Consider the following 27,855-nt stretch of genomic DNA (forward strand, 5'->3'; position numbering starts at 1 on the left):
TTGTTGGTTTTTTATAGCTAATGAAAATAATTATATGTTACACTCAACGTTTTTCTCCCCTGACGAGGTGCTGCATGGCTGCGTGCAGTGAGTTATACAGCTGGAAGGCGAGATCTGGCTATTCTTATTCAATGTACGCAAAGCAGAGGCCTTGTAGCACTGTTTCTCTCAGATATTTAGCAACAAAGTGAAATAACAAAGAGCAAGGCAGGTGCCTTCAGCGCTGGGGCTCGGCATTCGTTTCACTGTTTGTACTACTTGTTCTGTGAAAGACAAAAGTGGAGAGAACCAGAATTATACTGGAAATTAGACATACTACAGCACAAAATGTGGTCTTCCCGAAAAATCCTTGTTTGTAGTGGAAATCCCAGCTGTGGAAACATTAATTTCCCTGTCATGAGTGGGCTGAGCCTCGCCTGCCAGAGCCGTCCTCCGCTTCTCAGTAGGACTGCGTTCAGCGTTGCCGCTCTTGAGGTTCACGCTGTCATTGCCAGTCTCGCTGAGCTCCACCACCAGTACAAAGCCTGAGCAGAAAAAGACGTAGTGGAAAAGCTCGGTTTTCTGAAGTCACGTGCAGAACAACCCTGCCCCAACTCCCCTGCCCTTTGCATACACAGTCCCGAACGGGGGCTATTTGCTAATCTGTGGGCTACTAAATTTAGCTGAAAACGGTTCCTAGGCCCGAATGGTATTGCTGGTCACCAGTGAGACCACTTCAAGCTAGTTAACACCAGTTAGCTAATATAAAACTAGTGAAAACCAATTGGAAGTGTCAGCTGCTCTGTATTGTAGCACTTTTTTTTTTTTATTAATGAAGCATACTGGAAAGAATAATTTTCTGTTTTTAGCTACAATGGCGTATCTCTCAGGATGATTTCAGTCTTCAGAAGAGCTGATCTGGGAGATATTTGTTCACAGCCATGATGTGAGAGACAAAAGTAGGGAGAATCCGAAATTATACTGGAAACTAGACCTGCCACGGGAGGAAATGTGGTCTTCTTGGAAGAGCCTCCCTGGCCGAGGAGGATCCTAACATTGCTCCCATGAAAAGCCTTCAGCAACCTGTTTGTAAATCATTGAGTCCGGTCGGCGAAAAGGCGGTTCTGAGTGTGAACCATGCAGGAGGCTGGGCTGGAGGGACCGGCGTGACCCAGCCCGCCTACCGCTGCCGTCTCGATGGGGGGGTGGGAAAAAGAGGAGCTCACATGAAGCAGAGCGTGAGTGGTTTGTTGTATCGTGCGGAAGAAGGGTCGGAGCCATGACCGATCTAGCCTTTCTTGTCCCAGGGAAATCCAGACCTTAACATAAACGGTGATAAATTTCACGGGGTTGATGCAGAAATCCGGACTGATGTCCAGCAGACTTTTGCCTGATGTTGGAGAGGTGAGGCCGGACATCCAGTCAGCCTCAGTTCCTCTGTTAATGGAGAGAAATAAGCTCATTCAAAGGCATTTCGGCTCTTGGGTTTTATCACCATCTCGAGATGCCTGGGGTAGGATTCCTCTCAGCTGAGCGCTGTCTAAAAGCCTACTCTGTGTTAACTGTCCAGGCTTCTGGAGAAGTTGGTGAAGAGAGACAGACACCCACTGCCTCAGACACGGCTTTGACGAGGTGGAACCCTCCAGAGGTGCCAGAGAAGACATCTTCTCGTTGCCTGTCCAGGGAGGCTGGGTGGTTCCCGGCCCTGCAGTTGACTTCAGCTGGGTGAGGCAGGTGCAGCACTGAGGGCTGAGCAGCACGGTCTCCATCAGCGATGAAAGACGTGGCCTCGTGAATTTTGGGAGGGCGCTGAAACTCACCTGAGTGATTCTTTACATGCTGGTACAGGTGGCTGCAGTTCCCACACTACCCCTCCTAACTGCAAGGGATACGGAGCACAGATTTTCTGTTTTATGAACCAGTTTTATATTTTAAAATTGAGGCATTGAAAGTATAAAAATCCTGAGCAATTGAAGTATTTATTTTGAGGATTATTTTTATTTTTAATTTGCATTGATATGTATAACATGTATATGTATGATATGCATACAAGATGGAGATTATTTGCATATATTACAAAGATACACTGCGTACTACATTTGAAAAGAAAATCCAAAACGGTGTCCTGTTCTGAAAACACCGTCATAGCCTTTTCTCATTTTTCTCTCAAGTTTATTAATGCAATGCAGTTTTGTGACGCGTTTTGATTTTGATATTCCATTTTCCTACAGGATGGCTTTAACCTGGAAAAAAAGAAACCATCATTCTGCTCTTGTGGGTTAGTCGTCGAGTTTAAAGGGAGTATTTGTGAGTGCTGCGTAGCAGGCTGTGAAATATCAGCCTTTAGGTTCCTGTACCTAAAATAACTCACGTTCTTCAGACAGAGATTCAGCTTTGTTTTGAAGATCGCGAGGAGCAAAGAATTGTTTTCAGAACTTAACGCTTGACTTCTAAACAAAGTTCTGCTCCTAGCTAGCAAATTCCTTGAAGCTTCCTAAGGCGCAATCAGACTCCGGCATGGGCTTTGATTAGAGCCACATCAAATATTTGCGTTGGAACCTGACACCACATGAACTTTGCTCAGCCCCTGCAATGTTGGTGTTTAATAAATATTCATGAAAACCATAATTCCGGTTTTGATCAACCTAAGAGCCACTGAAACTTGTGATTTGTATGTAAAACCAGCTTAATAATGACTGTTTTGGCTGAATGTCTCCTTTAGACTTGGAATAAATGAAACTCTCGGGATATTTGCAGGCATGAACATAAAAGGAGAAACACACGCAAATCCTTATGAATCAAGAGAGAGGAGTTTTCCACAGCTCGACAGCTCAACTCTTCTGTGACAGGGGAACCTCACATCCAACAGCAAAATTTAATTTCAACCCGCTTGCTCGGTTGGTTGCCTTAACAACGGGCAAAGCCCACCCGGTGCAGCCACTGCAGGCGCATCTCCAGCCAGCCCCTGGATGCTTGGTGGCCTGGCCAGAAGATGGCAGGCGTGTTTTGTGGGAGGAAGGAAAGCGTGCCAGACAGACAGGTGTTCTGGCTGTAAGAATAAAATAATTCACAGGCGAGACTAGGAACGTGAACGTTATTTTCATTATCCTCGTCGTGGTTGAACTGTAAGGTAGCAGAAGATACAAAACCCGCGATGATTTACAGCTGCACAGGTACAGGGGAGGGGACGCGAGCCCCTCCGGCCCCGCTGATGTGGGACGCGCTCCTGAGTGACGCAGCGTGGTGCCAGTCTTGCACCCGAGCCGCCCCGCGCTTGGCGTCTGGCTCTGGAACAGCGGGTCTGAAAAAGCCACGGAAGAATCCCACGCCATGAGGTTACAAATATCACCCACCACCTCCGCCCAGCTCTGGGCTTTCTGGTCCGGCACCCGCTCTCACAACTGGCAGGAGGTATCTTTTCTTGCCTTACAAAATTACAGTGAATTATAACCTGCTGTTAATTCTTTGCTTTGCCCTGTTACTATTTCCTTCATCCCTTCCATAACTTCAGCACAGGGAGGGGCAAGGATAAGCATGCAGTGAATTTGGATACTGCTTCACAGCCTGACACTTGCCCCTCTCAGCTGTCAAAGACCGGCAATTTCCCAGTCCCTTCCAGAACTGCAAGCAGTCCTTTTACTTCCTTAGAAGAATTCTGCCTACAGTCCAGCTGTTGGTGACTGGATAAAGCTCTTCATTTATCAGCTCATTTTTGAGTTGGCTAGAAGTGCAAACTGAGGAAAGCGAAGTACTTGCTTCCCAGCAGGGGCCGAACATTCGGTTTCTACAAAGCTCCTGTTCACTGACCTGGCATTCCTCAGCGTGGAAATACTCCACACAGAAGCCAAAGTTGAAGAAATACACATACCACCGTAGAGCAAAAGTTCACGATGCTGATAATGTCTCTGAACTTATGGGAGATTATTTCACAGTTTTCAACCAGGACTGCAAGAAGCGTGACTTTCTAGACCAAGGACCTTTACTCTAACTGTAAGATACTCCACTTTACGGGAGAGCTGAATTGCTGGCAGTGATCTTCATTTATAGGCTTCAGCTGATCTTTCAGCTAGCCTGGGCACAGGTGGCTGCTTTCCCCAAAGGTCGGGACAGGGGTCTTGAACGCAATTACATTTTGTAATGGAAACTGGCATAGGGAGCAAAGGACAGGGCTGTGAAGAGGTGGGGTTATATTACATAGACATTTGTCAAAGGTTTTAAAGCCAGAGGTGTAACTGCAGTCCGATATGCTATTGAAATACAAAAATGAAAAGAAACACAACTTCATTGAGCCCAATACTTACTCCTCTCTAAGTCTTTGTTCTTCTCTGTAACAAACTCCTCCCTAGATAAGGGAGGCCAATGGCATCCTGGCCTGTATCAGGAATAGTGTGGCCAGCAGGACCGGGGAGGTGATTGATAGTGCCCCTGTACTCGGCACTGGTGAGGCCGCACCTCGAGTGCTGTGTTCAGTTTTGGGCCCCTCACTACAAGAAGGACATCGAGGTGCTGGAGCGTGGCCAGAGGAGGGCAACGAAGCTGGTGAAGGGCCTAGAGCACAAGTCTTATGGGGAGCGGCTGAGGGAGCTGGGGTTGTTTAGTCTGGAGAAGAGGAGGCTGAGGAGACCTTATTGCTCTCTACAACTACCTGAAAGGAGGTTGTAGTGAGGTGGGGGTCGGTCTCTTCTCCCAAGTAACAAGCGATGGGACGAGAGGAACCGGCCTCAAGCTGCACCAGGGGAGGTTTAGGTTGGGTATTAGGAAAAACTTCTTCACAGACAGGGTAGTCGGGCACTGGAACGGGCTGCCCAGGGAAGTGGTGGAGTCCCCATCCCTGGAGGTATTTAAAAGACGGGTAGATGTGGTGCTTAGGGACATGGTTTAGCAGTGGCCTTGGCAGTGCTGGGTTAATGGTTGGACTTGATGATCTTAAAGGTCCTTTCCAACCCAAACAATTCTATGATTCTATGCTGTATTGCTGTAATCCGGCTGAGATGTCATAGATGTGTGAATAACTGAAGCCAAGTCCTTGTCCTCCAGGACAGAATGAGCCCCCTGTGTCAGTGGAGGCAGTAACAATAATGCAGAGGTAGCTATGTGAGAAGTCGCTACTAGTGAGGAATCTGAGAGTTGTAAATTGAGAATTTGGTGAATTGTGGATGTGCATTTTCAACAGGAGATGCAAAGGCTCAAAATGTTTCCCACTGGCACTGACTTTTTTGCGGGGCGGTATTGTGGGCTTCAGCCTACATTTCAGTTATGGTCTGTGCACACTAAGCCACGGTGGTGAGGGTATGCGATGGCACAGAAGCGTGCCATTTGAGTATTGCTAACGCTTGCACTGGAATCATCGGACCAGGTCACCCAGGGGCTACATTCACTTACGGAGCAGACAGAGAACGGATCCCCTGTGGAAACTCATTGCTCAGGGTGGGCTGAAACACCAATGCTGCCCAAAAACTCCAGTCTATCCCATCACTGTGCTTGCAGTGGAACTAAAGAGCACGGAAGGATTTTTGGGAAAGAAGGCTGATACAAACAAAATAGAAGTTACCACAAAGAGGGGAAAGGGGTTTTTTCCATGCATTTTCATTATGGCTAAGACTTTTGTTAACCTGATTTCCATATGCATATCCTGAGCAGCTAGGATTGTCGTGAACAAGGGATGAAACAGAAGCCTTAGGTGTTTCAGTATGCGACAGTACATGTGGAAAGGGCACAGGAATGACAGATTTCTTCTGCTTATTTGAAAATACTGCAGCCTTACAAGAAATGTCAAATATTCCTGCAAAGGACGGTGTTATACAGGAGGCTGAGGAAGAAGGCATGACCCCCTCACCCCCATTACTTCACGTAAGATAAGATTTGTTTCTTTTAGTTAAAAGCACTGCAGCCTTCAAACCAAAACATATCATATACCAGTTGATTTTTTGAGGAAAAAAAGTTCAGTGGTGATCACATTTTCTGCATCACCTTTGAGGGCAGGAAAAACAGAGGATGACATAATATGCAGTAAAGGATTATTCCATTAGGTATTACAGAAAGCTTTCCATCTACAAAGGCAGCTCTGCACAGAGACGAGCGTCCTAGTGAGTCGTGGAAATTCTGCTGTTGATGGTTTTTATAACAGCAGGGTAGAGAAATAGCTAAAAGGAATATTCTTGATGCTTTTTGCCCTAGTATAGCAAGAGTATGGATAGTCATGATTCATTTCAAAAAACTTAGCATATTGGTATTTCTGATACTAGCAGATGGTGATGAACTGGATCAAAATTACTATGAGTACTTATTTTAATAACGTCCATCAGTGTATTGACTGAACATTAATAATTAATATCTACATAGAAAATGACGGAGTGTTTCTAACATTTGTATTATGCCATTATGATGTGTTCTGTTCTGTTCTGTTCTGTTCTGTTCTGTTCTGTTCTATTCTATTCTATTCTATTCTATTCTATTCTGCTACACAGCATAGTTTCATGGTGCATTGAACTGGAAAAGGCATCCTGCTGGAAAAAAATCTGGAAGGAAAAAATGTTATCCTTTGACTGGCTGGGCAGTTCCTCAGTCCAGCTCGATGTTTCCACACAAGCCATGTGCCAGTACTGCTTTTGAAGAAACGTTCCTGGAATTGCAGCCTGTTTTTCCCAGATAAAAAAAAGTCTGCAGATACCAACTATGGAAAATATATTTGTCTGGCATAACAATTCTTACAAAAGGATCTTTATTTGCACTGTCAGCAAAAAATATGCCGTATTCTCCTTTCTGAGACAAATTCTTGGTCCCTACCCAGAGTCTGATCAAACTGGATTCACTCCCTATGGCTCAGCGCTGTGAGAAACCTTTTCAAAGTTGCGATGGATGATTCCAGGAGCAGCTCAGGCTCCTGAATGCCCCCTCCTACTCTTCCCAGGTATTTTGGCCAGGGAGTCTGTAGTGCTGCTATACGAGTCACACTCTTTCTGGTCAACCATCTCTGAAATCCTTCCAAACAGATGATACGGAGTGCTCGCGCTGGCTTTAGCAGGATTTGGATCAGGCCACCTGGGTGTGCCTTCCTCAACAGCTTGAACTGATGGCCTTCTATGCTGCCGGTGAAATGGGTGGTCCCTGCTTTTAGCTCCTGCCAGCATGGCTCAGTGGCCTCCCTTCATCCCAGCATGGAGCTCACGTGGCTGCACAGTGAACCAGACTGTGGACTGAGCAGCCTTTTTTTCCCTAGATTAATTCTCCGATTTGGATTGTCGCTTGAACACATGATTGCAACTGCTGGCCTGAGGAAGAGGATGGGATCATGCACAAGAACAAGGGGTAAGGACAGCTCCACCTCATCAAGCAGTAATGGACAACCTTTGAAAACTCGATTACACTGTTCTTCATCATCTATGGCCCAAAACCCTGTAGTTCACATAGGATAAAGATTGTTACTATTGATGCTCACAGCTTCAATAACTTCCCCATTATCTTTTTTTGTTCCTGGCAACATATATATGGGGTGAGTTGAAACAAACATCAAATAGTCATGAAGGGAAGAAGAATATGTGGATTTTCTGTAGTTTAATTATTTATAATAAACAAAATAATCTCCATCAGCAGCTGGAACAGTAAATGCTAAAGCATTTCCCCCAAAAAATTAACTAGAAGGAATATTTCTTGGAATGAGAATTGGACTTTTTAACTAAAGCAAAATATTGAAATAAAAAAAACACAGCTGCACAGAGCTGGTTAGGCTCTTCACAGGAAAAAAAAAAAAGGCGTTATGTGGTCTGACTGGCTCATACTCTTACCCACGCATGCTATCGGCGATTGCGGGAGGAGGGGAAGAAAGCCATGGAAAGAGCCTGGATGCATTAGACCTCAGCATAATGCATCTGACTGTCAAGGACTGAGTGGCCCATCCCATTATTATTCTCTGTCTTTGCTGCTGATTTTTGTAGCACTTTTTGTTTGCTTTTTTTTTTCCCAGCAGCCAGTTTAAAAATAGAAACTGTCATGACTGGAATGGTTTTCTTCTTGTGTTGGAAGATAACATCTGTAAGAATTATAAATGTGCCACTGAAAAATGATTCACAGGTATGTGTGTGTGGCATATTCCAAAGCCAAATTAATTTCTAGAAAGTACAAAATAATTGTAGCCATTGCCCAAAATCTGTTGTACAGGGACCACTATAGTGTTGGTATTGTTTCATCCTTGTTCAGCATTCTTAGAGCCATTTTGAGTCACCCTTTCTTGTCCCGCCATGTTATGTTGCCAGATTTAATATTCCATTTCTATCGAGATTATTGTCTCAGCAACTGGCACAATATACTAAATTTTTACCTTTTTCTCTTTCAGATTTCGTGTATTGGAATAACATTCAGATTTTATATAATGGAATAACATTTGGCCATAAGGCCAAATTATCAGCTGTTGCCATATTGTTGAGCTCAGTGGAAATTAAGGAAACTGATTTAAACCATGACAAATGGGGAAAGTTTCTACAGAATTGGCATTATTTCTGTTTAATGACACAAAATCAAGCAGAGGTGTCTGAATCTAAATGTTTTTCTTCAACTCTCAAGAGAAAATGGTAAGAACAACTGCCATTTAACTTGCTTTCTTCTACTGCAACAGCAAGCATGTAATTAATAACAGTAATTTGTATCAGGTTTCTGTTCTAGTAATACCGTGGCACGCCCTGCGTGGCCTGCAAGCAGAGCGTGTTCAGTTCAGTGCGGATGGAGCTACCTGTGGGTGATTTCACCTCAGGCAGCGGGACTTCAGCCATTGACTGAACTGGGGGGTAGGATTTACAGCTCTTGTATTTGAAATGAAGTCCGAGAGGACTCTATGTCTCTGATCACGGTGACTTAACCATTATAGTGACAGGTGCCAAGCATTACTTAAGTGAGACATAAATATTTGCCTAAGAGAAGCTGATTTTCTTACCTGTGGTAGTTCTGAGCCTTCGGTGCTCACGCTGTCTGATGGAAACATCACAGCTTTCAACAGATTCCTTGGTTTTCTGATAAATCTCCTACTCCAAGCCCGCCTTCTCCTCTTGTGTTCTTCAGTCTGTCATCCATCACTGACCTCCGTCCTGGTCGTCACTCCAGTCACTAGCAAATCGTAGCAGCTTTTTTGAAAGAAGGAATCAAAATCACATGCATATTGTACCTGTATAAAATAATCAGATTTGAAAGCATTTTCTTTTGTAGCTCCCATATTGTTCTGTGCTCTCCTTTCTCCATTATACTTAATATAACCATGCTTTTAAAAGATATATTGTGTGTAGTGCATCTTTTTGTAAAATCCAAGATGCACGTTGTGAGCTATCTGGCAGTTGTAACAATCAGTGAAACAGGGAAATTACAGATCATATAAACCTGGCCTGGATAAAAGCATTAACCAATAACACACAGAGGATGTTCCTGGGTTGGACTAGGGGGATTAAACAACATGAGCTGATTATGCTAATTTTCTTCATCTCTTAATGTCTTTGGATTGCTTCATTGAAGTTGAAAGAAAAATTCCCAGTGACTTATGTGGAGAGATATTTCACCCTTCATTTCCCAGAAGGATGTCTGCTTTATACGGTAAGGATGGCGAGTAGCTGCACGTGATAAGCATGAATTTGTTCTCTTTTCAGCCAAACACTTCGTGTGCAAGAATTCAGAATATAACAGTGAACGTCGTGTTACACAGAGCTGGTTTTGCCTCTAACCAGCCACTGCTACAAAGTTTAATACACTGACTCTTACTCTCTGCACCAAATACCTGGCAGCTTTTCACTGATCTGTTAGAGAAGCAAAGGGAGTCATTTGCTCTCCTTGCCTCTGCACAGTTTCTCATTCGGGCGGTTTTCAGACTCATCCAGTTTTCACATTATTTAAGCAATTAGCCATATAAACCCCTTTGTTCTCACTTCTCCGTCCCTGAAAAGTAATATTCCACCAGATAAGTCATTAAGTTCCCGCTCTGGGACGCATTATCACCTCTGCTGCTGCGTACGCAGGGAGGTGGTGGGAGCAAGGACTGATTTGCTGTTTCCTGAATGTCCCTCACTTCCATGGGTGCTTAGACATCATTAGAGATGATAAATAACGTAATGAAATAAGCTGAACTGTAACCAGGAAGAGAAAAAAAACCTCCTTCCTTGGCTATTAGCGGCTTTTTACCATCCTCTTTAATCTTCACTTACATGAAGCAGGAAGATTAGCTTAAGCAAGCAGTTACAGCACGAGGCGGGAGCCAGCAGATTTTTAGGATTCATTTATCTCATAATGGGCTATTGAAAGTGATTGCTGGGCCTCTCCTAATCCTTTTAAGAAGACACACTCCTGTAGCGGAGTGGAAGGTATAAAATCTCGGTCCCTTGAAGTAAAGATAATTTTGCAACCGAATTCACTGGGGCAGGATTTTGTGTTAATGTTTCCTTCCATTCCTACCACTCATTTTGCCTGCTGGAGCCGGCTCCAGGCTGGCCTGTATTTCTTGGCGAGGTGGTTCCCCTGTGGGAGGTTGCAGCTGCAGAGCTGCAGCGTTGATACTTCCTGGCGTGGTTTCCATGTCACTTGACAGACGTGAGCCTTCGGAGCCCTCCTCCCCTTCTCCAGCCCTGCCTGATGGCTGCACACAGATCTGAATAATGCCTCTCCCCCATCATCTTCGTTAACTCATCAGGTGCTGCAAAAACTGTGATGGCTGTGGATTGTCGATATGAGAGAAAACCAAACTCCTACTGAGGCTTTACTTGCTTTTAAAATAAAAGAAAGGCAGAGGAACGTGCACAGTGGCTCCCAAGCGGCTGGGCTCCGAGGCTGCAGGCTCATGTCTCCAGCTGCTAATGGGTACGGGCACAGCGCTCTGCAGCTGCACAGGCCATTTGGGCTTTGCAGGCTGGGGATACAAAAGCATCGGAGAGGTGTGTCCTGCTGCGTCTACACTGGCCGGTGAGATGGCTCCTGAAGAACGGAGTGACCTGCCTGCACTGCTCACCGTTAGATAGGCCCCACACAAGCTTCTGCATCTTTTTAGCCCTTGCCCAGCCCCTTCTTTGTCTACTACTGCAGGCTCTGAAAGACCTTGGGCTGCAATCCTCCCTGCTCCTGGTTCTCCACTGCACGCCCAGGATCAGACCAGAAGTAATTGTATGCAACAGCCTCAGCCTCCCGAGATGACCGAATGGAGCAGGTTGGTCTTTCTGCATTGTAGCACGTGGCTAACCTTAACTTACTGGGGATAAAACTACTGCGGAGCATTGCCTGGCAGCTTCACCTGTGCCACAGATATTACCCTCTCTGTTACCCTCTCTAATGTAACATATTTGAGTTCTTCTGTTGCTTTCTCAGAAATAAGGAGAAAACCACTTTAAGTAGAAAGAATAAATTTGTATAAAATCCCACATTTTCAGATTGCTTTTAAACGATTTGAGCTGCTAATATGATATCACTGACTTGGACACTGGAGCTTCATGACAGATAATAGAAGAAGGGCTTTTGAGTGAACCAATTTAGTATGGGATATTTCTGTCAGTAAACAATCAGCAGCACATTCCACCAATTTAGAATCCATAAAACAAATGTCCGCAGCAAAGGCTGAGAAAACGGCTTGCTTCTTTCCCCACAGGGGTGTCTTAAAACCACAGAGGAACTAAGGTAAAACTTAACAGTCTCATTTTCACATATAACCAAAATTCCTCTTCTGGGTTTGAATTCAGCTGAGGTGCTAACGAATCCTTCTGTAACATCAAAAACTAAGTCTGAACAACGGCATTTTAATGGGATCTTTCCAATTCTGATGAGAGCCCACAAAAAAAGTTGGCAGTGACAGTCCAACGTTAGAATATATTCCAGGGCAAGGAAATTTAGAGAACAGCAAGTTTGAATCCACCACACAGTAAAAAAAAAATAAGCTTCTGAGTTTCATAATAATCAATCAAATCTGTATACAATGCCTTTCAGCCCACTATGCACAGTAAAGTGATTATCTCAAAATTAAGAGTGTTTGAAGACAGTTAATGGTAAAGATGCCACGAACCTTCACAGGAAAAATATTGACAGTAGGTTTCACTCCCCCTCACCATCTTCCCTCCTCCAGAACGAGCAAAAATAACATGAAATGTCAAGCACAACATCAAAATAATTCAAGGGTGATTTGCTGTTCCTAAAATATTTGTAGCCACATAAAACATCAATTTATGTATTATTGCCTGCGCATGTGTCTGGCTGACCATGCATGCAAGCCAAAAGATATTTCTAAATCCAGCTGTTTCTCTCGATGCTGCAGGCCAGAAGTCTGAGGGGAGTGGGTCATCAGAGACAGGCCCTGGTGTGCTGCCGGAGTTTCTTCTTTAAGATTCAATACTGAGACTTGAACTGCGAGAATGAGAAGAGACAAAAGAGCTGGGATAGTTAGTGAATGCAGGAAGCAGGGAAAAGGGAAATAATGGGGAGTCCTGCAGGGCTGTGAAGCTGAGAATGAGAAATTTCATATTCGTGAAGATGATGGTGAAAAGGAAGTGCTCCAAAAAAGGAATAAGCAAATGACACCCAGTTTAGAACGTGTGGGTGGCAGGAAGAACAGCGACACCATTAGTCACAGATAAAAGAAGTGAGGGGACAGGTATGTTAAGAAAGATGCTGAGTTCAGTCACTACTGCACTGCGTCTATGCAGTTGCATAAAGCCAGCCAGTGCAAGAATCTCACTGTAAGTCAAGGAGAGAAAATTGTCTTCATTGATGGACTCCGGAGGCTTTCAAAAAAGAGTTTGCCTATCATTTACACATGCACAAGAGAGTTATATAGCAGGAACAGATGAAATTGGGATAAGGCCAAAGAAAAGCAAATATCAGTAAATATATTATATTATATTATATTACATTACATTACATTAATATATTTTTGCTGCTGGATGACACTGAATGAAACAGCTCAGCTGAAAAGAGCTAAATATTTATGTGGATGAGGATTTGGACATCGATACAAATATGGAAAATGGATATGAACCTTTATGTTTCGGGAGATGAGGAAACCATTAATGGCACATGGTTAAGAAGACATTTATCCTTTTCATGTTGTTGCCTAGTATCTTTCTCACTGATGACAATCAGACACTGCACAAGATAATCAAGGTTCTAATGGGCATAGTCTAATTTGGTATGGTGGATCTAGAAACAAGTTTTTAAATTCATGTAGCTGATGTTTCATTTAAATTACTTTGAGTTTTGTAAATTTATCAAGTAATGCAGACTTTCAAGTTTGCTATTTTGAATGATTGCATGAAGAGCTAGGTGTTATAGTGGTCAAATGTAGCTTTAATTTGAAATTAAAGAGGAACACAGAGACCAGCCAGTTTGGAAATGAAATTTTACAGACAGTTAATTGTATCTGAGCTTGTGATTCCTCACCTGTAGTGAAATGCCAATATCAGTACGCAGAAGCATTTGCTCCCTGTAAAATACTGTAGATTCCTCCAACATCTGTGGAGGAAATGAACTTCAGAGCTTTGTGGTCTACAAATCACCACCACGTGACTGTACAAAAATAACCCAGTGGAAAATCTCTATTAAGAGTTAAGAGCACATGTTCTTTCTCTCCAAAATCTCCCTCGTTTTTCTCATAGGCATAACAAATGTAAGATAAAGAAGAGATATTTTTTTTTAAAGTAAATGGAGAAAAGAAGAAGAGGGGAATTTACAAACTTTCTTTCAGCAAAAGGCCTGGCTGTGAGTGTTACTGTATGGCATGCTGTACCTGTGTATTTGTGTTGTCTGTAAATAAGTATTTTCTTTGGAGAGAGCTGACAGTTTTTAACACCGTGATTTTCCTGCCCTGAAGAACACTTACAGAAGCTGCTCCTCTTTTGCCTGTATCTGTCCCCAGCTCATAGGGGATTGATTTTGTATACTGCACAATGGAAACCGTAACAAGCCTAAAAATGAATGAAATTATTAAAACACATTCCTCTGTGTTACCCTTTCTCCCAAAGCTCTGGGTTTTTTTGAGGTCGAGTTCACATTGCTAACGAGGCCATATTTAGGGTGCACAGAGAACTTCTGCATGGCTGGAACAAAGCTGGCCCTCTCCAAGGGTGGCAGGGAAGACTTTATGTTACTTGATCATTGTCTTAGGATGTATTTTAATTGGTACATATAGAAATAGATGAAAGAAGATGTCCATAGTGCATCAATATTAATTACTAACCTAAACAGTTTATATTGATACATAGTTTCAAGCACACTTAAATAAATGGGAATATTTTGAAGTCTACCCAGAACATGATACAGTATGTTTGTTCTTAACACCTCTATTTCTTACTACAGAGAGGTGGTGGCCTCTAGCGGACTCTGTAGAGGACTATGGCAAAGCTGAGACTTCAGGGTAGATGTAATTGCTACTATCAGTTTTAAAAACCTGCTTCTCAGTTTTAAACTCTGTTGCGGCCATTGTGGAGACAAAGCCTTACGTGGCTCGCACTATTTTACTGAATTTTTAAAAGCCATTTTTAGAAGGCTTTAAAGCCAAATTCAGGCTACTTGGAACACGACCTACAGACTTCAATGGCTTTAAAAGCAGGATTAGCCGAAATACTTTCGAACCCAGCTTGAATTTTTCATATTATGGCAGGTGTTCCAAGTAAGGTATGGCTAACAGTTCTTCCAATCCTGTGGGGGAGTCCCCCGTGTTTGATCCTGTAATGGGACGTGTGACTGCACGCCCATGGCAGGGCTGTCCATCTGTCCGCTGGGTCCAAGTCTGGGCTGTACGCCTGTGTGTCAGATCACGCGACGAGGTAAGCCTGCGTCATTAACCATGATGCAAATCTACAGCTGAGGGCTTTGGCTCCTGGAAAGGCTCCCTGGCATCAGGCGCTGCTGGTAATGACCCACAGCTGCAGAGCAGAGCGGCTCACCTATATCTATCTATCTATCTATCTTACACAGAAGTTGCAGCTGGTAAAGAGATCTAAGATGCAGCTGGCAAATAGATCACAGCACTTGGCGTGTGGGATCAGAAAGCAGGAGGGAGCCGATGGGGCCGTACCGCGAGCACCTGACCTAGAAGTGCCACAGCAGAGGATGATGAAGAGGGAATCAATGAGCAAGTCTCACATGCGGTGCGTGAGACTGGGCAGGTCTTCGATCAGTGATGCACTATTTGTGTTCTCACTGCTTGTAAAATAAGTAGAAGCATCTCCTTATAGTGAGAATTAATTCACTGATGTTTATCTACCTCTTTAGAAGTACGAAGTGCTATATGAATGTGTTACCAGAACGGCAAGAGGAAAATTTACCTGTGAATCCTTGGTTGCTGTATATTCTTATCACTGGCATTTCACAATGGTTTCGGTATGAAGGTTACCGATAGGATAGTCAACGCCAGACTTCTCTGCCACAAAGCTCTCTGAGTCAGGGCCTTATTCCCTCACAACGTTTGCAGCAGCTGCAGCAATCATATTTCTGTGAATATTTTGAACCAGTAAGACAAATAAAAAAATAGTGCTTGTAATTTAATCCTTACAGATGATTATGTATTACATCCTGATCAATATGTATATTCTCACGTACTTCTACCCACAGAATTTTACCTATTTGGTGTTAATTCTCTACTTCCATGTAATTGGGTCCTTATAGAATATCTTTCTATATACTGAGCCAAGGTTTTTTTCTTTCATTTTATGATTATAAAGGAATCCTACACAAGCTGTAATTGTTCTTTGGTTGTTAAATCTCCTATTGAGCAATTCTCTTCCTGATGATTTGCTGAGAATGGGATGGAGAAAAGAGAAGTTTCAGTCAGATCTTCCAAAACAAGAGAGAACACTCCCAGAGGTAAAGCGCATACATAAACAGAATTCAAAACAAGTTCTGTAACATATTTTATATGTAATTTCGTATTTTATATGAGAATATGCAAATTTCTAGATGATCCTGGCTGACTGTGTTACAGTTGCGTAGAGCTCTCTTAAGAGCTCATGAAGATTTGATTTTTTCTCAATTAGATTCTTGGCCCTTAAATTTCCTTTTACAGTAAGATGCCTTTATTGCACAACAGCAGAGTAATAGGGCTTTTACAGGGTGTAGACTTCCTTTCCCTGAATTGTACAGATATTTTACATTGTCAAGGTGGTTTAAAGGGGCCTTATTGTAATAAAAAAATTAAGCCTTTGATCTTGTTTTTGCCAAACACTAGCAGTGCGTGTGGTAGAAGGTTAATTTCAGTGTTTAAGTCTTAGATCTGTATTTAAGATCAAATGCACTCAGAAATCCATTAAGATGGAAAGTTTAATTATCTAAATAGTTCAGAAATTTAGCATAGTTTGTTCAAAACACTTCTAGAAACCTTAATTTACTCATTTGATTATAAACCATATTTACAAACAGAGTTATAAAGTCAAAATTGGCACATGCCCTGCCAGGTTACTCTGCAAGTACCCCGACCTTCAAATCAGAGTACACATAACCCTGACTTTCTGGTGTCTGATCTTCAGATGTGTGGAGGATCCCCCTAATGTCATTTGAAGCTGATGAGGCCAGTAGCACTAAGCAAATCTAAAAGTTGTGTGCAAGCAGTTTCAAGGTCTGTCTACCATATAGCAAAACTCCTGTCTGGGCAAACAATAATTGTTTTAATAGGATTCTCATGATACAGCGGAGTGGGAGTTTTGAGAGCTCAAGTCTGAAGTTTACAGGACAGTCTCTATTTTTGGCTTTTTATGTAAATTTCTAGTCATTGTGATGATGGTAAAAGCCTTGAAAATATTAACAGAATGCATTTTACAAGCCCCAAACTCCAAAAGAATAATAAAAAAGAACATAACCTAAAAGATGTTTTGTAAAGAGAAGGCAGCACAACTTTCTAAGCAAATCTCTGATTTAGGTGCAGACTGTAGGCTCATTTTAAAGTGTTCAGTCTCTTCCAGATCTTGAACCTAAGCAAGAGCGGCATGTGAGTGGGAAATGGCTGACAGAGACTGGATCAGAATAAAAAAACCTATGGAAGTATTTTGACGCTGATTCTCTGAAGCTATTCCCAGTTTATAGATGTGTTAACAAATTATTCTTCTTGTATTCTACCTCCAAAATCCTTTGCATGTTTATAGATCTCTTTGGCCAGCCGTGCTTTGGTAATGAAATTACCCAGCCATGGAAGCAACAACTGCAACTTTCTGTGCCGTGGAAAACCAAAGGCAATTTTTACTGTTGGGAATCCAATATTATCCTGTTCTGAAACTCTTCACACGCATTTTGTGGTGCCTGACACACACTGCCAATTTACTAAAAAAAGGTCCTTGTTCATTACTAGACTTCAGATTGCTTATTCTGAAAAATTTCATCTCATATCCTGATTTTATGGGTTACGTGCCACATGTTCAACAACAAAGTCTCAAATCTCAAGTTCATTGGTATCTGTGCCTTGTGAAGTATTTTTTTTAAGAGAAAATAATAAGCTTCTAGAATTGCAAAAACGAAGAGGCAATATACACAATGAACACAAGTGAACACAGTGCATTTTTTGGTCATACATATTGAAGAATTCGTTCTTTCTCCTTATATAATCACATAATTGGCTGGCATATGGGAGAGACAGAAATCTGGAAAAATTGTATTGCGATGACTGGTATTACCACTTCTGTGTTATTGATTATTTATTTTGCTTATAGCAACACCAAGAGCAAAACTTCTGCTCATGATTCCACTTGTATTTCTAAGTGGCATTGCAAGCTCCGGTTTGGAAGCTGCTTCTCTGGAGACCACCATACCCCTAATATGTCTACAGATGAACATTTGCCTTGGGTCCTTAACATCGTGTCTGCATTACCACCTATTTTTGTCAAGCAAAATGTGCTTTCAAACCCTCTACAGGAATAATTTTGTAAACCACTTAAAAATCACATTTGTTAGTGGCAATACAGCAGAAAAGAGCAATGCTTGGTATCAACAAACAGCTTCTACGGTGCCTCATGACAGGCAACTTCTAGAAAAGCAGTTGTTTCTCCCTCAGTTACAGTTCACACACAAAGGTCTATTCATATTTTTTCTGGCCAAAATACATAGTTTTCAGAAAAAATATTTGTTGTTCTTCAGATAACAATTTGTACTGACAAGACAAGTTTATGTTCTGGATTAATTTGAGAGTGAAGAATGTAAAAGAACAGGATAAATATGGATGAAGTTAGTCTCGATTGTGGGATTTACCTTCTGCCATGTGCCCGGTACAAGACGCAGGATCCCTTGTTCTGCACAAATCGGCAGACCAGCTGAAATGCCATGCGCTGAGCCCGCGTCCTGTTGTCCTGTGTGTTTAGTTCCTGCTGGAAAGCAAGCACGCTGCTGACCAGGTTTCAGGTCCTACCCAGGGACTGCAGTAGAAAAAGCAATTGCTTTAAAAGCGAAGTAGAATCTGAGGAAAAGGTAACGTATCTGTGCTTTACAGGCGGTTTTGAGTAAGACTCATCTGCTAAAGCTTATGCATCTGGACGTTAAGCATTTAAGTCACAGTCACTCCCTTTGCAGCCCGTGCTGATAACCAGGCACGAGTAGAAGGTGGTTAAGCTCACCATCAGACAGGCCTCTACGCTAAGTCAAGTGAGCTGCCCTCCGGAGGGGTCTGCATCCCTTCCTGTCTATACTGGGAGCCCAGACATCTACACACAAGACATCTACACCGCAGATGCCACCATAGATACCTAAGAAGTTAGATGTCTAAATCTGAACTGGTCGCTCTAGTCTCTATAGTCCACGGAAATCTGAAGTTCAGGCAGTAAAGCCCAGGAGGGAAACTACAGATCAGCCAGGCTAAGGAGACTGACCGAAAGTCTACAAGGGTAACACGGAGTCAAAACTGTGAAAGTTTATGTTGCTGATCCAGATGGCGTAGGCTTCAGGGAGTAAGAGGCGAACTTCCAAGAGGCAGCACAAAGCTGAAAAGCAAGAAACAGATGACCTAGCATGCCTGGCAGAGATCACGGAGGTCTGGGCAATACTGAAGCACAGTAATAAAACAAAACCGATAACTTCTTGGATTACATAGTTGTAAAGAAATCAGGCAGGACAGACTCCGGCTGTCCTTGCTATGGGCAAGCAGTCTTCAATGCTGAGGAGCATTGTTGGGGGCAAAGTTTTTTTAACATAAGATCTTTCTCTCTTGTAGTTGTGCAAGCATGTAAAAAGACAGTAGAATAAAACAAACAAACAGAAATAGAAATATAAACTTGCAGTTCGTTTTTCCTGTTAAAGCAACGCTATAAACTGAATGGTTATGGAGTATTACATTGGGTGACAGGAGTGGCACAGCCCCACTGAGCCTATTTACCTTCAGGCACCTAACAGCGGCTCAAACCCGCTGTTTGTTTACCAAATACAAATATCTATGTAACAAATAAATTCCCACAAAGGCAATTTATTCCCTCCCCATCTGTTATTTCTTTTAACAGAAAAATCTTCTTGGAAAGAATTCCTGTATGGCATTAAAGTACCTGAGGAGAACAGGTCAGTAAGTCAATAAACGTATTTTCAGATGTTGTATGTTTTATGTTCAGATGTTGTATGTTTTATGCCCACATGCATATTCTGTACATTTATTCAACCCATCTTTGAAAAGAATTTAATTCAGTCTTTGCTGTAGACTGAGACGAAAGAGGAAAACAAGAGTACAATAATGACCTATTGCATTGGTAATAAATAGACTCAAGGCTGATCTGCCGTTTTTTTCTTTAAAAAATTCAAAGCAATGAACAATTCAGCCACCCGCAACAGTGGCAATTCTCTGTCTGAAAGAATATGGGCCACTTTATTCAGCACTCCATTCTTCCACAGGTTATCAAGGTGCTGAAAAATTCAAAAGAAAGATAAGCAGTTTAAAAGCAAGATAAATCCTTGGATTTCACAAGCCAGATACAGACCACTGGCAGCAAGCGTTCTCCTTTATTACACAGGACTATTTGCTTGTGTATCCACTCTTGTGTATCCACCTTCCAGACCAATAGCTTCGGATGCGAGAGAGACCAGAAGCATCAGTTTTGACATTGTTCATGCAGCCTGTTGTCCCCCTCGTTCACCATCTCCTCTTTGACAGTGATCGATATCTGACCTTTGCATGAATAGAAGAAAGCCCACAACAGGTAGGTATGGAATAACCTGCTCTCCATATAAAGTGGCTTGTGACTAAAGTTTGGCTTCCGTCCTGACTCGTAATGTTCATTCTCCTTTCCAGCTTCTTCATATTTAATTTTGATAGCCATTCTGCTAAGTGTCTTACCTCGTTCTGACGCTTCTTTAGCTCAGAGCATTTTCTTAAAGAGTTTGCAGAGGACAGATTTCATACCTTGCATATTGTTTTATAGCAGCGCTCTCAGCAACAGCACAGGGAAAAAATAAAGGGTGAGGGTGGACCCCGAGAGAACACAGGGAATGGAGCCAAGATATACTGCCCAAAACCTCATACAGTGAATATTGCCAGTTTTCTGCCCCTGCCCGTGAGATTAGGAGGAGAATTCCATCTGTCAGCTGCTTGTCCAGGTCTCCTGGATAAGGCTGGTGTGTCCACATTTTGGGAAGGAAACCAGGTTCTTTCGTTTGTTTATTTAGAAAATATATTAATAATTATTACAAGTATCACCTAAAATACTAAAACATAACAGATACTAACTTTTGCAGAATACATGCTAATATTACAAAATAAGCGCAATAGTCATACCTTTCCTGTAACAGCTGGATATCAGCTTCATTGGGTCATTTTGAATTTAGTGCCAAGGTAAGACTTCCTATCTTGCTCCCGGTAATACTGCTTTATTTATACACCCGGTACAGCAAGCGCACTCTCGGGGATTGCCAACAGTGATCCCCAAATACCAGTGAGGAAGCGCATCACTCTCTGCCCCTGTATCCACACAGCTACAGCTGACAATTAAGATCATTTCTATTTTGATACAAAATGATGTTGTTCAAGAATGAGCTCAGGCTGTGATACTGGTCCAGCCACTGCAAAGCAGTGACTTGGTCATTACGGATTTATTTTGCATCTGCATCTGGTTTTCTGGAAGTGAAGGAGTTTCTCCTTACAAACAATCTCTAGTTGCTTCCTCTCACAGCCCAATTTGAAAGTAGGTTGCATACAATACTAAAAACAGTCGGCTGGAGTTACTCATCGTTATTTTATCTGCACAGGAGACAGTCATGCAGGCATAACAGGCATATTCAAATTCTTTTCTGTGACTGGCCCGTTTACTAAAGAAGTTCCGTACCTTGTAACTCTCATTCTTAGGAAGTTAATTTATTTTCTTATTGCTAAGGGAAAGAGGAATCAAGACTTTGAATTTTTTTGTCTTTATTCATCTGTACAGAAATTAAGTGGTTAATGAAAAACAAAACCACCATAACATAAAAACATGTGTTAAAAACACCATTTGGTGTGATGGTGGATTTAGCGTTTGACAGTCACCTGCACGCCTGGGACACGACTGTATCTCTGTAGTTAGTACGAACTGCCTGTAGCTTTTTCTTTCCATTGATGAATGAAATATTAGTGTAAACTATCATCAGGATCTTACACACCATCTGTTTCTGCTCCTCTTTCCTTTTCACCTTTCTGTTATCATACATCTCTCTTATTTTAAATAGATTTATATATCCTCTATAAACAATTAAACAAATGGAGCATCTTGTACGCAACAGAATTTTGGAAGATCTCACTGGAACAGTGCAAGTATTCTGAAATTTAAATAGGAAGTAATTAAAAATTCATTGCCACTTTCCTAATTAATTAATCCAGCAGTTAAATCTGCACAACAGCTATTCATCCGGAAAGTTCTAAATGTGGATTCTAATCTATTATGATTATTGGTTTGTTTTTTTAATTTGCAGGGACATAGGCATGTGACCCTGCTGAGAAAAGAGTTTGTTTGCTGGTGTAGAAGGCTCTCAAGCTTCCAGACAATGAGGACACAAATACTTTTACAATAAGACGTTGGACTTTTTTTGGCAGCTCACGCCTGCTTATTTCCTTCTTGAAAACTATCTGTGTGATAGAATCAGTTAATTGATTGGCATCCTCATTTGTATTCACAGAACTTCATATATCATGTGACTTTTAAAATGGAATTTTTAAAATTAGTTGTGGCTATGAAATTTCACAATTATAGAGAGGGCCCATCACATTGTCATGGTATATAATCATATTTGCTTTTGTATAACAAGGCAGCTTCAAGCGGCAACTTATTTATCAATAAAAGAGTGAATGGAGATGATTGAAAATCTTGTACTGGGGACCTCAATACAAGGTATTTAACCTGCCACGGTTACTAAAGGAAGCTATGGGAAGATGAAGTCACAGCATGCTTTCCCGACAAACCACGAGGAACAGGGAAGAAGGATTTTCAAATACATACCAATCCGCACAAGAGGAAAATTAATTATCATATCCACTATGATTTCAATGATGAAAAATGGTAAAAAGGAATTACAGGAAAGGCAAGGAATTAAAGGAAAGTAGAAGGGAAAATGCAGCGGCCATTTTTTCTAAAGATTTACTGAGAGAAAGATGTTGTATTACACTGTTGACCTTCTTCAAGGAGCTAAGGAGGTGTACCAGTTTCTACGAGAATCTATCTGTGCTAGGCATTGGGTAGAATAACTTTTACTTTAGACCTGGACATTATTTCATTTAAGTCTTTCTCTTGCTCCGCATTTTCTGCAATTGCTGCTCTGACACTCAAACAGCAATTTCACAAAGCGAAGCAAGGAAAAGCCCCTCTTCCTCTAAGGAAAACACACCGCGATACAGGAGTTTGTGGCACAGCTTGAGGAACCTGTCTGTATTCATTCCTGTCGAGAAGAAGAGTTAGTACGAGTAGCCTGAAAGGGAGTGTTATCTGAAGAGGGAGTGACCATGCTGAAATCCTGGGGAAGGCATTTGTACGCTGCATGGTTGTGGACTTGTATATAAGGTATGAACTTCAGACCTACAGGCAGACTCTCCAGAGGCCTAAGTCTAAAACATACATATGTTGAAGAGAAGGAAGGTAGGACTGAGCAAACAATTTGTTAGAGTGGATGATAGGTTGCTTAAGGATGAGCTTAGTTCTTATTGGAGAGAGGAGAAAGGGTTGAATTTTGGAGCTGGAGGACTTCAGCAGGGCATCAGCAAGGAGCAACAATGGACTGGTGAAAGCCTCCAAAGAGCAGCTGTAGGCCCACTTCAAGGAATAGACTGGGAACAGCCAGGCGGAGTATTTTAACAGGACAACATGGGTGGAAGACTCATAGAGTAGAAAGTGAGAAAGTAAGAGAAAGAAAGCAACCAATGAAGAGGAAAGACAAAGACGACAGAGAACCTGTGATGTAAAACTGCCTGAAAACCTCTGGTGAGAGGTAACAAACAGAATCACAGAATCATAGAATGGTTTGGGTTGGAAGAGACCTTAAAGATCATCTGGTTCCAACCCCCCTGCCATGGGCAGGGACGCCTTCCTCTAGACCAGGTTGCTCAAAGCCCCATCCAACCTGGCCTTCAACACTTCCAGGGATGGGGCATCCACAACTTCTCTGGGCAACCTGTTCCAGTGCCTCACCACCCTCACAGTGAAGAATTTCTTCCTTCTATCTAATCTAAATCTGCCCTCTTTCAGTTTAGAGCCATTACCCCTTGTCCTATCACTACGTGCCCTTGTAAAAAGTCCCTCTTCGGCTTTCTTGTAGGCCCCTTTCACGTAATGGAAATCTGCTATAAGGTCTCCCTGGAGCCTTCTCTTCTCCGGGCTGAACAATCCCAACTCTCTCAGCCTCTCCTCATAGGAGAGGTACTTCAGCCCTCTGATCATCTTCATGGCCCTCCTCTGGGCCCACTCCAATAGGTCCGTGTCCTTCTTATGTTGGGGGCCCCACAAAGTCCCCACATAACCCCAACAAGGGGTCCATCTCCCCTTTCACCAAGCCTGTAAATAGGCTGAACAACGGCTTGGGCTGCCCTATCGGTGGTATTTATCTCTTATCTTCTGTCACTAACTAGCTTTGTTCAATAGAGGTAAACAGGATCAAGGGGCAACGCAGTTAATGCTGACGGAAATGTTTTATATAGCATAAGGGAACGGCTGCTTCAGTCACAGCAAAAAATTATCAAGGTGGGGTCACTATAGGTCATCTCATCCATTTTACACTGCAAAGTGGTGAATGTCTCCAAGGTCCTAATCCAGCTGCTTTCTAATGCTTTCAGAGCTTTATCTTTTTTCCATGCTTCAAAGGAAAGGTAATGGTGCAATATCTTCTGCATGATCTGCTACCCCAGCGCTTAGGGGCCGCATGCAGGTGCTGGGCAAAGGTGCTTTACAGCATCTGTATGTTCACCTGACCTCAGAGCTGTGCAGGAGCTGCTCAGACCTCACAGCAGGTCTGTCACTCTAGTTCACGCTCGGCATTTTTATATACCCCAAAATGACTGTTACAAACCCGGAAGTGTGTTCAGGTGCCCCCCGATGATAGTCTCACTGATGCGGGAGACCCTCTGTACACTGCAAATTCCCAAAGACATTTTTAGACACTGAGTCCTTTTCCTGAGAAACATATACTAGAAAACAGCTAAGTGGGCCCAATAAATGTAAGCTCTATATACTGCTTTTCTTTGACATTCCCTACTCTCTTTTGGAATACTTCTCTTCTTTCATACCTTTCCCCTAATACACTTTAATGCAGTTCACTTACTGGAACAGTTCAGCCCTCTCACCTTGCCCAATTTATTAACAAAATAATTTTTTTTAACTCAAAGGATGTACTGATCTTTTCTATTTCAAGTGGAACACAAATATTGGAGGACAAAGGACAAAATTTTCCATCGTGTTTAGTGTGAAAAACTCCAGGCAGGACTCATTTGAAGAAATGCTGTGCCCATTTATATATTATAAATATGGGAGGAATTATAGTAAACACCTACTTTCAGGTCTTCTAAGTTAAAAGAAGAGCTAAGAGCTTGTCTAAGCTAAGGCTTCACTTAATTATTATATGAAACAGATCCCATCTTTTAGAAAATTAACCTTTAGAGAGTTGTTTCAGTTGTCTGACTAGCTTCAGCTTCAAGACTTGCCATACATCGATATACATTGATGCGTGTGACTGTAATGTGTAATTTTATTGTGTGCTGAAAATGTTGTTTTATAAAGCAAGTTACTTAGAGACTATGTTTATGTCAAACCCATAAACTTCCAGTTAATAAAGTGAATAAATTGATCTTTGGAGTCTCTTACTGAGAAGCATTTTTCCAAACCTTTAACAATTCTCCCAACAGTTTTTTGAGCTATGTGCAATTTATCTTACACGGAGGACACTGTAGCTGAATACAATATTCTAAAAGCATTTACTCTGAAAGACAGAAAAAGTGTAATTTCTCATCCTGTATTTGATAACCCCATGTTTATATACCCAAAAAACATACTATCCCTTTCAGGTGTAGTGTTCCAGAGGGAGCTTACTTCAGTGACTCTCTGCCATCATCCTCAGCTAAAAATTGTCTTGAAATCATTTATAAGTGTTTATCAATATAATAATGCGTGTGATTGCACAAAACTGTACAAGGAGGGAAACGGTGATGGTCAGAAAGATCCTCTGTTTGCACTTCATCTCCTACAACTTGCCAAGATTACTGTAACTTCTTCTTTTATTGCTAAATGACAAGATCTTACTCATTTTTGTACTATTTCAATAAGTAATGATATTTTAAGCTTCCAATCTTGTCTTACATTCATATTTTAGGCTGTAGACAGGATTTCTAGTTTTAGCAAGTGGCCAATATATTTCAGGGCTCCTTTTTTAAGTGAGTATCGTGTTGCGTTCTCTGTGGATCCCTCCATCTGCCAGCACACAGACAATTGTAGGATCAGACCCTAGCTGGCCCAGCAGGACCAGAAGAGCCAAAAAGAAGAGTTGTCTTCAGACATGTGAGGCAGAAAAAAAGTAGCTCGTCCATGCCTCTCTGGAGCTATTTATTTGCAAGTTTCCTAGAAATTTTGACCTGCCTAAATATAGTAGTTAACTGGTAAATCACAGACTGTGCATAATTGCAATTTATGGTATGAAACATTTACCAACCTTTAAATCTTGGTCTTGCCTTAGTTCACAATACTTACCTCTACACTGGGCAGAGAAATCATGTTACTCCCTTGATAGAAAATTCCTTCATGAATCATATTCTCTTACTTCACCACATAAAAATCTAATTATTAAATGCGCACCCAGTATTTATACAGGATGAGGGCTGCCTAATATTTCCTGCCAGTCTCCACAGAAAGACTTGTTTCTCAGCTCCGCAGTCCTTAGGTGGCCTTGCAGAAATTCTGTTAAACATGGTTGGCACTTTTCTGCTGATTTCTACTTAAGCATTTTTCTAGCTTTCAGGGCTGAACATTGCCAAATTTTCTGTGTAGTATTTTAAACAATTTCCTCCTGCTTCTGTCAGTTGGTGTAGAAACCAGCTGTATTAGTTTGGTCACTCATAAAACAAATCATGTTAGGAGAAAATTAACCTATCAGCAAGAAAACAAGAAAATAAAGGGAAACTTCTGCATTTTTCAGAACATGGTGAGAAATACGCATTTCAGCAGGTTCACAAGCTCTGCTGGAGTGTCAGGGACTAATGAAAGTTACTCTACACCACCTGCTGAACCAAGTTAAATAGGCAATCTGATTAATTAAAGTGTCAGTTTAGCCAATGGCTTCAATTTAACTTTTTCATAAAATAAAAGTTCCAACAAAGGATTATGGAAAAAACCTATTCAGTTATCCAGTTCATTTCCTGTCACTGCAGAATAGTCCCTCCGAAGACATTTTTATTCCAATTTGTTCCATGCAGTTTTAAAGGCTTGGAAAGGCGTAAGCCACAGATGCTGCCCACAGAGGAATTTACAGTCTGCTAAACCCTGATCTCTATCTTGACATACAAGTAATGACTTTATTTTCGTAATGGTACTATATCATGTCTACGTAAATAATGCCCTTGCACCTCTCTATATGGTTGATATTCCTACACAGCAAATACCTAAAGGCTATGTTAGAAACTCCCCAGTCGCTGTCATTGATTTCATATCCATTTCATCAGAGATCCGCACTGGCAGAGGGTCCTGTCTATAAGGAAATCCTTTAGAGACTGGCATGATAGACTGCCAGCCCCTCCGGACAAAGCAACTCTCTCCTTCAGTGCCTGAAAACACCTGCAATGTTTTGAGTACTGTCAAAACACCCCAGGAATAATCCAAATGCAATCACCTTTTGCAACAGATGTACAGCGTGGCTGGCGTGGGCTGCGCTGGTGGGAAAGATAGGAAGTCTCCTTTCTTGCCAGGTACCAGCGTTCCTTCTTTGCTCTCTCTTTCTAGTCTGGTGCAATCAAGCTGTGTGAATATAAAATCAAAGACAACATAAACAATCAGAAATATGTCAAATTGAAGAATTAAAGGTTTGGCATCTGGAAAGCTTGTTTTTTCCTTATTTTTCAGATGACATTTTTTCAGGTGCTTGGCAATCCCATTGCATGTCCTGCATTTCTGCGTGGAAGCATCCATTTTTATCGAAAAAGCTATCTGATTAAGAAAACTTTAACAGCATCTTTGAAGACTTTTATGAACTCTGTTGTTAGAGTTCTCTGGAAAAGAAAACTATTACTGACTGCCACGTTGCCCCTGAAGAGTAGCAGAAGATACCAATTTTTTTCAATAAAATGCCTGGGAAGATAAGAACACTTCTGAGCACCATCAAAGGCTTAGTGGCTCTGGATCAGGAGTAAGCACTGGAAGAGTTACAGGACTGTAACAAATCTCGTCTCAGAGGCAGGATCTACTAGCTGCATGGCGAAAATGCATTTAACTGGAAATAGTAGCTGACACCCATCTATCTCCACTATTTCTCTAACAGGGT

At 41.9% G+C, this 27,855-nt stretch overlaps 1 long non-coding RNA gene across 4 annotated transcripts in view; it reads right to left on the reverse strand.

Annotated features, from left to right (window-relative positions):
• Positions 1 to 234: 234 nt before the first annotated feature.
• The window catches only part of LOC148057244 (uncharacterized), a 28,599-nt gene continuing 978 nt past the window's right edge, over positions 235 to 27,855 (reverse strand). For 2 of the 4 annotated variants that reach the window (XR_015701970.1, XR_015701969.1), the window contains 5 exons: positions 27,208 to 27,332; positions 18,157 to 18,320; positions 15,252 to 15,417; positions 8,906 to 9,133; positions 7,170 to 7,374 (listed from right to left, as the gene is read on the reverse strand). This is a non-coding gene — a long non-coding RNA (uncharacterized LOC148057244). Of the gene's footprint in view, positions 525 to 7,169; positions 7,375 to 8,905; positions 9,134 to 15,251; positions 15,418 to 18,156; positions 18,321 to 27,207; positions 27,333 to 27,855 lie in introns of those variants that run through there. The other 2 variants (XR_015701972.1, XR_015701973.1) reach the window with 2 other exon arrangements.

The sequence above is a fragment of the Nipponia nippon genome, unplaced genomic scaffold (assembly GCF_047370975.1).
Source record: "Nipponia nippon isolate SJK-2023a ecotype South Korea unplaced genomic scaffold, ASM4737097v1 scaffold_1, whole genome shotgun sequence".
Lineage (NCBI taxonomy): Eukaryota > Metazoa > Chordata > Aves > Pelecaniformes > Threskiornithidae > Nipponia > Nipponia nippon.